The sequence below is a fragment of the Saccopteryx leptura genome, chromosome X, assembly GCF_036850995.1.
Source record: "Saccopteryx leptura isolate mSacLep1 chromosome X, mSacLep1_pri_phased_curated, whole genome shotgun sequence".
NCBI classification, from domain to species: domain Eukaryota; kingdom Metazoa; phylum Chordata; class Mammalia; order Chiroptera; family Emballonuridae; genus Saccopteryx; species Saccopteryx leptura.
In genome coordinates this window covers 70,199,284-70,209,797 of record NC_089516.1, presented here as the reverse complement: position 1 = coordinate 70,209,797, position 10,514 = coordinate 70,199,284, and the positions used below count along the sequence as shown (strand labels likewise).

The window sequence follows — 10,514 nt, the reverse complement described above, 5'->3', positions numbered from 1 at the left end:
AGCCAGTACACATGCTATTTCTTCTGCCTAGAATGACTTTTCACCAATTATTCATTTGGTTTACTCCTTCTACATCTTCATTCTCACTTCAAATGTTACTCCCTATGAGAAAGTTTCTTGACCATAATTAAGTCTGGTGGCTTAGGTTTCCTTGTTATGTGTTCTCGCAGGCCTTTGTGTTTCTCCTTCTCTTCTCATATTTATCTGGAATTGTTTAATACTAATTTTCTACTATACAGGAAATGTCAATAAGGCAAACATCTTATGTGTCTTATTCATCTCTGTATCCTGAGTGTCTCCTACCATGCCTAATACTTAGACAACACTTAACATGTATTTGTTGAGCAAATAAATCTAGTCCAACCTCACTGCAGAGGTGCAAATATGGAGGCCCTTAGAGAGAAAGGGATTTACTCAAAGTCACACAAATAATTAGTGGCAGAGAAAAGCCTGTAGCCCAGGCCTCCCAACTTGTGATAGTGTTCTTTTCCATACGTGCTGTTCCACTTTAGTATTTATTTCTTGTATATGATTGTGTATTCGTCTGGCTCCTGTACTAAGATGGGAATTCTTTGAGGACAGGGACCACATATCATACTTACGTTGTCTAATGTGATAGCTACTACCTACATGTGGCAACTTAACACTGGAAATACGGCTAGTCCAAATTTTGATGCACTGTAAGTGTAAAATACACACTACTTTTCAAAGCATGTAGAATGTCTCATTAAAATGTATACATTGTCAACAGGTTAAGATGACATTTTAGATACATTGGATTAAATAAAACATATTATCAGTATTACTTTTACTTATTTATTTTTCAAAATTTTAATATGGCTATTAGAACATTTGTGGCTCACATTACATTTCTATTACATGTATATGAATTCTCTGTTGTGCTTTTATTTTTCCAACTGGTGCCAACCATAAAGCTTTGTAGTCATTAAGAACTGAACACATTTTTGTTGAAGTTTAGCTGTAGTTGGTAGGTTAATTATTCCCAATCTGTGAATATCTCTGGGCTTGTGGGGAACCTCAGAGTGAACCTTCTGTCCCTAGACCCAGATGTACATGAAGTTCTTCAACCCTGGCCTGGAGGTGGCCTATATATTGCATCAGCTTTTGGGTTTCCTTTCAAAGGAAGTCCCAGTGCAATCATGTGCACAGCAATAGCCAGGGTTGAGGCGGAGTATGTGGACACCAGCCTCTTATTCAGGAAGTGGTCTCAGCTTTGCAATTGTCTCTGAAGCCTAAGCCTTTTCTGTACAGACTTCTTAAAGAAGGTGGGGGTAGGTGAGCAGGGAGATGAACTCAGTTGAAAAGGGGTCTTTATAGTTCCTTCATGAAGGTGAGGTAAGCTAAGGAATATGGGGACCTTGAGCTAAGGAGTTCTCCTTCAGTTACTTATGCACTGACACATTAATTTATTCAACTCAAAATATGGGGTAACAATTTTTTTCTTGGTCTTGTGAAAAAAGGAGGGGATCAGACATAGTCCCTACTTTGAAAAGTTCCTTGTCTTCTGTGAGGAACAGACACTTAAGTCTGCAGAGTAGACAGGTTTTTAAGAATAGAGGTGGGCAAAGCACAGAGCAATTAATTTTGCTAACAGAAGGATGGTCAGAAAAGGCATTCCAGAGACAGTGAGCATTGCTATTTTCTTTCTCCATCTTTTAAGACCTAGCTAAAGTCCTACTTTTCTAAGAATCCTTCTAAACATCACCACCTTTTCACCTTCTACCTTGAGTAGGTCACACCTTTCTTACCTACATTTTTTATAACATTTTTTACTTTTGTCAAATAACTTCTCTCATACTGTAGAAAGACAGTTCCTTGGCAGCATGCCTGTGTCCCTCTCCCCTCCAGCCCAAGAATCCATCAATATGATGTGATGGCTGAGGCTTAGATAGGCTATGCATAATTTTTCAAAGGAATTTAGTTAGTGAGTTACAGAGCTGGGGTCTAAAAACCAGGGGTTATAACCTAGGTTCTAAGACTCTGACTCAAAATTCAGTTTTTTCCCCCAGTCCAGCACTGAGTTAATAAATGAATGTGTCTACAGTGTGGGATTTCAGCACTGCCTGCCTTAGCCCCTAGTCCAACTCTCCTCCCCATTTGCCTTTGTAAGCATAACCAACTCAGAGAGCACCCAAAGTGAGAGGACTGTTGTCTTTTGCATGAACAACAGACTTAAATGAAGAATCACCCTTTTGTTACTGCTGCAGACTGGGCCCTTTGTAGCAAACTTTGTGTTTGTGAGGTAAAAAAGAATTCCAAGGAATCCACTACCCTTTGCACTAATTCAAGCCTTCTGCATAGGCAATTTGCTGGCTTCCTGGCTCCTAATGTTCTGTTTTGTGGACCTACTTTGGGACTTAAAGTAGCCACTGTTAATTCCTATTTTAAGTAAAGATAATGTTTCCAGAAGGCCCCTGTTAGAAAAAGAAAAACAAAAACAAAAAAACAGTAGAGTACCTTAACTGATAGGTGAGAAAATAAGAAAAGATGCATAGATGAACTTAATTGTTATGTTGTAAGTAAGGAGAAGGGGGTTCCTCCTTAAGAAAGTGTCCACAAGACAATCCTACCTCCACCCCAAGCTTTAGTCAGAAACCAAAATGGAAGGGAACTGAATGTTTTTAGATACCGGATCTGGGGAAACTGGTCACAAGGACTAAGCTGTGACATTATTCTGGTAAAAGGAAGTTTTCTGCAAGAGTATGTAAGTGAAAGTGAATCCTTATCCAAGTATATCCCTAGAGTTTCTAGGCCCTCAAAGGAAAATCCATTGTGAGAAGGAGCAGGGATGGAGGGGTTTATAAAGGAGCTAGGAAACATTTGTGTTGAAAAGGCTACCAAGATCATCTAGTACAACTTCTGTTGATTAAACAGAAAACCAAGGCTAAAGGAGGGAACACAGCATATTTGGAACTAAGGCACAGAATTCCTGGTTCCTGGGATATGGTCTTTTCTCTTGAACCTGAATTTATAACACTGTCTGTAGTTTGGACAAATTATTCACTGGGGCTTGAGAACTACCCTGGATCCTACTTCTGCTGTACAGAGGAAGGACAGGGACTTGGACACTGCCATTGATGGCATTCTCATGGCTATCTTAAAAACATTGCAGCAATTGCCTCTCCCATCTGCCATGCCATCAAGATTCATGATGTAGATAGAACACTACATAATGAAAATCAAACACCTTCCTGACCATAAATGGGGACTGCCCAAAGATTGCAAACAAAAGATGCTAGGAAGTCATTTTTTTCTCATACTTTTTATGTGTCTTATTACGTCTGAAGGTCACAATTAAGGGTTTGGCATCATCTCTTCCTTCTTAAGGTCAACTATCAATGTGGGAGAAGAGAAAAAGTCTAACATTTGGAGCCAGGAAGACATGCACGTGAATCCTCCTTTCTACATTATTTCATAGTTTTTTGTCCTCAGGCAAGTCCCTTTATTTCTATGAGTCTCAGCTTCTTCACCTATAAATAAGGATAATGAGAATACTATACTACAGGATTGTTGATTAAACAAGATAGTATATGTAAACCACATATTAAGTTTTTAAATAAATATGAATTGCTTTTTTTTTCCCTTTTGTGAAGCTCCTGGTTGTCAAAATTTTACCTGTGATCAGAGCTGTGTCAGCAGGGCCAGTTTCACGATCAAGGAGGCTGCAAAGTTTCATAGGATCTTATGCTTAGAAAGACCCTGCACTTGGCTTAATGTTTTCTTGTTACCACCTTGAAATTATTTTTTTTTCACAAGGAGCCCCTCATTTTCATTTTCGACTAGACCTTGCAAATTATATAGCTGTTCCAGGGGAATAGTTGTGCCAGGAGGGTGGTAAAAAGGGTATTTCAGGTTTAGGAGTCATTCTGACAGAGTGAGAAAACACATGATTTGAAGTTGGTAGAAATAGATTCAAATTCTAGCTATGCCACTAATTTTCTTTTTGTTATATGACATTTTTTCATCCTTCAGAGGTTAAATTTCTCAATTGACAATGGGAATTTTTATTTCACAATGTCTCAGCTTTGATATTCCAGGATTCCTTCACTAGCTCTGGGGAACATCCTTGGTCCACAGGCAGAACTGGGGCAGCCAAGGGCTTTTTGTTCTGACTCTCTGCAACTAGGAAAGCCAGTATCTGTTGGAGGTTGTCTGAAAGTGGGTGGAGGCATGGCAGTAGAGATTGTTGCTGCACTAACAGACCCTTTCACAACAGCACTGTTTTGTCATTTTGCACCCAGATTTCCGTTGACTAACCTCAGTTTTATCTTCCTCATTTCTGTTTCCTCTTGAAGACACCAAAGGCCCATCAAAACACATGACAATACAGCTCACCATATAAAGCCAAGTTCCTTTTGGCCTCTGCAGGATGGTTCATCACCAGGGAACCTATGCTTCTGAGATCAAAGCACCACCCCAGTAACAGGTACAGTATCCATTTGTCTCTCTGGTTGGATTCTCAAGTTGGAGCAGCGTCCAGGGTGGCTTGGACCTGTTTAGCTCATTCTCCTTGAATGCTCCTCAGGGGTCTTGGGTTAAGGGTGTGGAGAAGAAGGTTCCTAATGGTCTTCTATCCTGGAGCTTCTAATAATAAGAAAGGAGAATGATATTTCCTTTCTAAACATGCTGTTTAGGAGATGGAAACATGGAAGTGGAATGTCCTCTGGAACCAAGAGTCAAGATATATGAGCAGCAGTCTTGGTTTTGCCATTTACCCACTGTGTATTTTTGAGCAAGTCTTTTCTCCCTTATATGACTCACTTCTTTTTACTTCTTCTGCAAAGAAGAGGAGGAGAAGGTTGAGATGCATTTTTTTCTAGAGACTTTTTTAGTGTTTATGTTCCTTATTTTGATGGTTGTCAGGCCTCTATTGAGAAAAGGCATTAGAGTGATGTTGAGTAAATATCCCTGGGTGGAGCTATATAAGACGCCGGTACATGCTTGAAGAAAATACAGACTGCCCATAGTATAAGAAGATCTAACCCAGTTAGTTGCACAGAAAGTCCTGCTGCTTGGTATGTTACTCCTTCCAAAGTGAAACAGGGGAAAATGAGGAAATTTTATGTAGCATGACAGATCAAGAGAAGAGCTTTAGAAATTCCTCAATATGTTACATGTAGATATCCACTTCTTCTTCCTATGGATCTGGCCAACCTTTCTCAACTGAACCTACTTTTGTTATATACACTTTATTGGAGAGGCATGGAGTAGAATATCAAGAATGGAAATAAAACTAGTTTCAGCTCAATCACCAAGTTCTTTAATTATTACTGGAGTAATATGATTTACAAGTACTAAGTAGAAATATTTATCTTCTTTATATCACTTTTACTGTCTGATGAAGTCAGAAAAGATATTCAAGACACTGTGGCCTCCTTCAGTTTTCAGGTCTTCTCACTGGAGCTGGTATTCAATGAGGGGGATGACAGAAGAAAGGCTTCAGTTGCCTCTCCCCAACTGCCCTGAATTCAAACTCTATTAATCAGCTTCCTTGGCTGGCCTCCACTCATAGCTCCAGGGACTGAGCCAAGGTACCAGTGGACTACTTTTTGGGAAGCTCCAGAAATCTTAATGAACACTTTCCTAACAACTCTGCCAGGTAAGTCTTCTTGTCCCCGTTTCTAGAGAAGAAAACTAAGGTTCAAAGAAAGACTTTCTCAATGCTATACTTGGCTAATTGGTGCCAAAAACAACATTAGAATCCAAGATTGTTTGATTCTTTCCACTCTAACATATCTATTGACAATGATTGTTACTTTGGCTAAAAAAGCCATACTTCTGAGTGTTTTGGGATGGATTAGGTAGGTAGAGAGAAAAATGAAGGATTAGAGAATACATTTTAGATCTTTGGGTTTGAAGTTATTTCCAGAGGAGCATGTCACCTCCTTACAAATATACATTCAATTAAAAAAGTTAAGCTATTACAAACAATATATATATATTTTGCTGAAAGACAAGTCTTCTGCCTTGTTTTAGTTGAAGAATAAACTCATGAGGCAGTTCTTAATTTTATCTTTACTTTTAATGTTCCATTGAATTGAGAGACAGAGAAGCATCAACTTGTTGTTTCACTTAATTCTCAGTTATCTAATTTTGATAATCTTAAAATGTGTGCCATTTTTGTGTTATTATTTAATATAAGACAACTATCTTCTCACAGATCAACTGCCACTATTAGAAAGGGGGTAAATTTGACACAGACATCCTGGAATATTTAACAACAGGATCTGGATGTTGCCATGGGAATTCTCCTGGAAGTTACATGCTCCTGGCAGTTTTCTTATTTCTCTGATAGCCGTGCCTCACTGCCAAAACCACCGCCTGCCTTTTGCCTTCCTTGTTGATGTGTCTCCTTCTTTGAGTGATAGGTACAGCAAGGAGGTAAAAAGACTGATGAGGAAAGCTGAAAAGCACATTGGTTGATATATGGCCCAACAAATTGTGAACAACTTGTATGACCTTTAACAGCTTTCTTCCCCCTCATGAGCCTTCATTTTCTCATTTATAACATGAGTAGGTGAGTATAGATGCTATTCATTTTGTAGCTGCTTCTCTTGAGTTCAGATAGTACAAGGGAAGCATGTTAGGTGAGGCTGAGGTTATCAGAAATTTTTGTTTCAATTGTTCTGACCCTGTGAAGTCAGTTGTCGCTGGCCCTTGCTCTCTTTCTGGCAATACAACCACCATTTTTCATTGTGTGTGTGTGTGTGTGTGTGTGTGTGTGTATGAAAAACAAAGTAAAAACGTTGTATATATTATCTTATGTCATTTTCACTATAATTTAATAGGTATGTACTATACTTCTACCCATTTTGAGAATGTGGAAAAACTGGAGTTTAGAGAGATGATAAATACGTTATCCAAGGTTTCCTAGCTAATTAATGGCAGAACTAGGTTTTTTAAGTTCATATTTAACCTCAGTGCTTAAGTTCATATCCACAACATTGTAGAACATTATTTGGAAGGGCTGGGAAGACAGGGCGTAGACACTGACTCTGGGGTCAGTTCCTTTCCTGAGGTTAGGGAGGCAGGATGATTGCTGGATTGTTCTCTCCGTGCTACACAGAATATCCCATTAAAACTTGGGACCCCTAAAGATGTCATAGCTATAAGACTCAGACCTGAGGAATCCCTAGCTGAGCACTGAGACCTGTAGTTTCAACTGAGCATTTCTTACCTACCCACAAGATCCCTGTTTTGATTAGAAGCTTTATGTCTATTTGGCTCACTTCCTTATTTTGGTGCTTTGGCAATTTCCCTGGGTTTTAGCATATGACTTTTTTTTTCTCATTTCCTCTAGGGCCACATCTCCCAAGAAGACCTCACCTCCACACTGAAGTCCCTGGCATAGCCTCCTGCAGTGCCACGCTCCGTGTATTTGACAAGCTGAGTTGGACACTCCGTGTAGTAGAGTGTCAGTTTGTCAAATACCCCAAGTGCGGCACCTGCCTAGCAGCTCCAAACCAGGGCAGTTGGGACACAACAAACAGAATATCAGCTGGATAAAAGAACACACAGCAAACACCAACTAAACTCTCACAAGTTATTTTTGGTAACTTTTAGGGAACGTAAGCATTGTATCTGAGGTTACCAATGGAAAAGTAAGACTGCTCTTGGAGCCACAACCCTGAGTTGTGTCTATACACATTGTGAGAGCCTAAGGGGGGCACAGTCATCTTGAAAAGGTGTCCAGGGCCCAGAGATGAAAGCTGCTTGATTCATTACTTTTCCCCCCTTCACTGTTCATGTTTCCCTTCCAGAGTCTCCCTGCAAGGTCACCAGAAGTCTCACACAAGCATCATGGCAGGGTTTAGAAACCCACTTTCCGGACTCTCAGTCTTGGTTCTAAATTCACTTTGACATTACTTATCTCTTTGCTTTTTCTCATGCCTTTTCTCTTTCTGAGAACACCATCTCCATTTCTTTTTGTCTATTAAATTCCTTCTCATATTTCCTGGCCCAGCCAGAATCCAGTCTCTTCAGGGACTTATGAAAGTCAACCTATATGTTTTATCATCTTCATTATCAAATCACTTCTTGCCTTGGTCTTTGTATGTACCCCCTTATCTTCCACTTCCCAATGGTACCACTTGAATTGTTACTAAACTTTTACAGAATATATTGTTTTTATTGATTTTAATTTATTGTGTTTACATAGATTCTAGTGTTTCCCCGAATGCAACCTCCCTCCCCTGTTTTCCCCTCAACATCTCCCTTGCTCCCTTCCCCATAGCACCCTCCTCCCTTCCCTTCAGCTTTATCCCATCCTATTATCCCCTTTCCCTCTGTTCTCTTTTCCTCTGGTCCCTTAGATCTCTTCTCTGTCTCAATATTTTTTAATTCTCTATTAGATTTTGTGCTTCTAGAAGACAATATCTTTCTGTGACTGCTGTCTCTCCATTCCATCCTTACCACAGACTGTAGCACAATATTATGGTTACAGAAAATGCTCAATAAATGTCAACTGATTGATTGACTTTTGACTAGTTCATTAGCTCTTGGCCTTTGGGACATATTCCACTGAGGAGTTTTGTAAGAAAAAAAAGTGTGGTCACTACAATAGTATAAAGCATGCAAGGTATAACCAATATGAAAGGGTTTTTTCTCCTGAGAAACTGGATCAAGAGCTGCAGGAGGAGGGGGAAAAAAAGGCTCAGAGGGCAAATACATTTTGAAATTACTTGGTAACACAAAACTATACAGGTAATTTTTTTGGCAGAAAATTTCAGAGCCTTTAATATTCTAATACTGTATTAGAAATTTCCAAGCAGGAGCTATATATAGAATGAAACATTTCCCATACCTATCTGATTGTGATATTCTTTCCTGTGGGCCATCTCTTAGGTCTACTATTCCATGAGACAAAATTTGTGAAACTGTCCTAAAGGAACTTTATACCTTCTCTCTCCTGGAGATCTCCTCTGTTTATTCCTTTACTTTTCCCTGACCAACCACCTACCTAAGATGGTCCTGTATTATCATCCCATTTTGTTTAGTCTTATCCTGCAGCTTTGGAATAGTCCTATACCTATGAATTTCTTACTGGTTTGTCTTTTTTTTTTTTTTTTTTTTTTTAAGGAGGCAGAGATAGACAGGGACAGAGAGAGATGAGAAGCATCAATCATTAGTTTTTCGTTGCGCGTTGCGACTTCTTAGTTGTTCATTGATTGCTTTCTCATACGTGCCTTGACCACTGGCCTTCAGCAGACCGAGCAACCCCTTGCTGGAGCCAGCACCTTGGGTCCAAGCTGGTGAGCTTTTTTTTTTTTTTTTTTTTTTGTATTTTTCTGAAGCTGGAAACGGGGAGAGACAGTCAGACAGACTCCTGCATGCGCCTGACCGGGATCCACCCGGCACGCCCACCAAGGGGCAACGCTCTGCCCACCAGGGGGCGATACTCTGCCCCTCCGGGGGGTCGCTCTGCCACAACCAGAGCCACTCTAGCACCTGGGGCAGAGGCCAAGGAGCCATCCCCAGCGCCCAGGCCATCTTTGCTCCAATGGAGCCTTGGCTGCGGGAGGGGAAGAGAGAGATAGAGAGGAAGGAGGGGGGGGTGGAGAAGCAAATGGGCGCTTCTCCTATGTGCCCTGGCCGGGAATTGAACCCGGGTCCCCCGCACACCAGGCCGACGCTCTACCGCTGAGCCAACCGGCCAGGGCCTGGTTTGTCTTTATTTTAAAAAAAATGACCAGTTTGAGAATACAAATACTCTCCAGCAGTTTTCCTGCTGCAATGAATATATTCTTCTAGGAGTTCACAGACCTAACATCTGGTCTCTAGCCTATCTCTGACTTGGTGTGTTTGACTTTAGACAAATTCCTCTTTCATTCTGGGTTTCATTTTATCATCTGTAATATGGGAGAATTAAAATGCATAATCTTTAAGATATCTAAGGCAAGACACTCTTAGGTATCCCTGAGGATTCATAACTTGTATGGAAGAGGTAGATGTTGGATTTGGGGCTCTTTTTACCAAGGAATATGCAACTAGGCTTTTCTTCTCAACCTCAGTAATTCCTTTCTCTAAAGGTAGTAGGAATAAAAAATGGCTGTTTTCAAAGGTTGTGGGATCTGGACAGAGTTTTTTTTCTTATGAAGAAGTTGAAGTTTCCATTGAGTGGGGGCCACTTTAATCATTCTTGGTAAGTCTTTGAGAAAAGGCCAATACAACCAAGGTTGTTATTATGATTAGATATTTATTGAGCACTAGAAGAATAATTCTAAATTCACACTAAATTTACACTGAATTCACAGTGTAAGAGCAGAATTGAACCTTGGCCTGTTACATGACAATCTCAATTAAAAACTATCTGACCTTGGAGAAAAGGAAGTGATTCTGGACATAACCGATTCCCTGAGCTGGCAGAGTTGAGCCTCCTTCTGTTCTTCTCGTGACAAGAGATCAAAGTTAAGTGGTGTCTTAGAGCTATGAGCACTTCCCTCTGGTGCTTGGAGATAAACAACAGAAAGTCTAGGCAGGGATACTAGAAAGGC

The 10,514-nt window shown here is 40.2% G+C and overlaps 1 long non-coding RNA gene across 1 annotated transcript; it reads left to right on the top strand.

The window, feature by feature from the left end:
• Positions 1 to 4,346: 4,346 nt before the first annotated feature.
• Positions 4,347 to 8,480, top strand: LOC136385609 (uncharacterized). Its single transcript, XR_010747850.1, has 3 exons — positions 4,347 to 4,447; positions 5,403 to 5,620; positions 7,322 to 8,480. It is a non-coding gene; the product is annotated as an uncharacterized lncRNA (long non-coding RNA).
• Positions 8,481 to 10,514: the final 2,034 nt, after the last annotated feature.